The sequence below is a fragment of the Echinops telfairi genome, unplaced genomic scaffold (assembly GCF_000313985.2).
Source record: "Echinops telfairi isolate 266 unplaced genomic scaffold, ASM31398v2 ScPeMD7_7469;HRSCAF=8507_0, whole genome shotgun sequence".
Lineage (NCBI taxonomy): Eukaryota > Metazoa > Chordata > Mammalia > Afrosoricida > Tenrecidae > Echinops > Echinops telfairi.
In genome coordinates, this window is record NW_022111372.1 from 71881395 (window position 1) to 71882661 (window position 1267).

The following is a 1267-nucleotide window of genomic DNA, read 5'->3' on the forward strand; positions in this document are numbered from 1 at the left end:
AGACTGCCGAATTGTTAGAACAAAGTGCTCCTTAATTCCTTCTTAACTGAGCATCGGCTTGTGCCCGTTTGTGCACAAAACAAGCTTCAGGGCATGTATTTTGGGAATGGTTCCTGCCCTAAAAGGTGTGGCATTTAAATTAAGATAGGAATGTAAATCAGTGACAGAGACTTTGATGGAATGGATAGGTTTTCTATACCTTTCGGGGCAAGGACATCATGCTTGATAGAGCAGCCAAACAAACTCACCACCATGGAGTCCTTGCTGACAGGTAGAGATCCCTCTGTGGGTTTCCAAGACTGTAACTGTAGACTGCAGTACATGGTGGAGGGGTGGTGAAAGAGAGGGAGGCCTCAAGGAGACTGATTGACAAGGTGGCTGTAAAAATGGGCTCAAGCATAGGAAAAGGAGGACGGTGCAGGAGGGAGCAGTGTTTCCTTCTGCTGTGCATGGGGTCGCTATGGGTCTGAGGCGATTTGGTTGCACTTAACAAGGAAGACAAACACAAGGGACGATTGGGTTCCCATTTTAATTCATTTATCGAACCTCATACTGCGGTGAAATTCTTGAGCCAGAATAGGTCGGAATTCTTACACTCTGTGCTGCTAACTGAAAGGTCAGCGGTTTTAAAACACCAGTCCTCGTGCAGGAGAAAGATGAGGCTGTGTACTTCTTTGTGAAAAGTCTCTGAAACCCACACGGGCAGTTCTACTTTGACCTCTAGAGTCGCTATAAATTGGAATTGACTCGATAGCAGTGAATTTGGGGTTTTGTTTTTTAAGATGTTCCTAGGCAATTCCAATTTCTTCGTTCACTGATTCATTCACTTTATTAAACAGATTTACGGAGCTTTAGGCGCTGTGCTCGGCACTGGCTGAGCCTTCACCACACAGGCATGGCTCTCGGAACTCACAGTCCAGTGAGGATCCCGAAACGATTCTGGGACCATTTCTACTTCGCATGCCCCCAGAAGTCTCATTCCCTCAGAGTCCCCGACTTGGCCCTCCCGCAGGTGAGTTCCCAGCAGGTGAGTGTAGGTGAGAGCGCCAGCAGCGGCGGTGTTTGGGGAGTGTGTGAAAGCACGTGTCAGAATGGCGCGTGTCACAGTGCGCGTGCATGTGCCGCGGTGGCTCGCTCTCCTTAGCCGTGGGAGCCCCGCTGCGTGGCCCGACAAGGCGCGTGTCTCCCGCCCAGGTACTGGTGACGGCGCGGGAACGACCCGCGGGCGCGATTGTGAGTGAACTTGAGCGCGCGCGCGCGCGCGCGC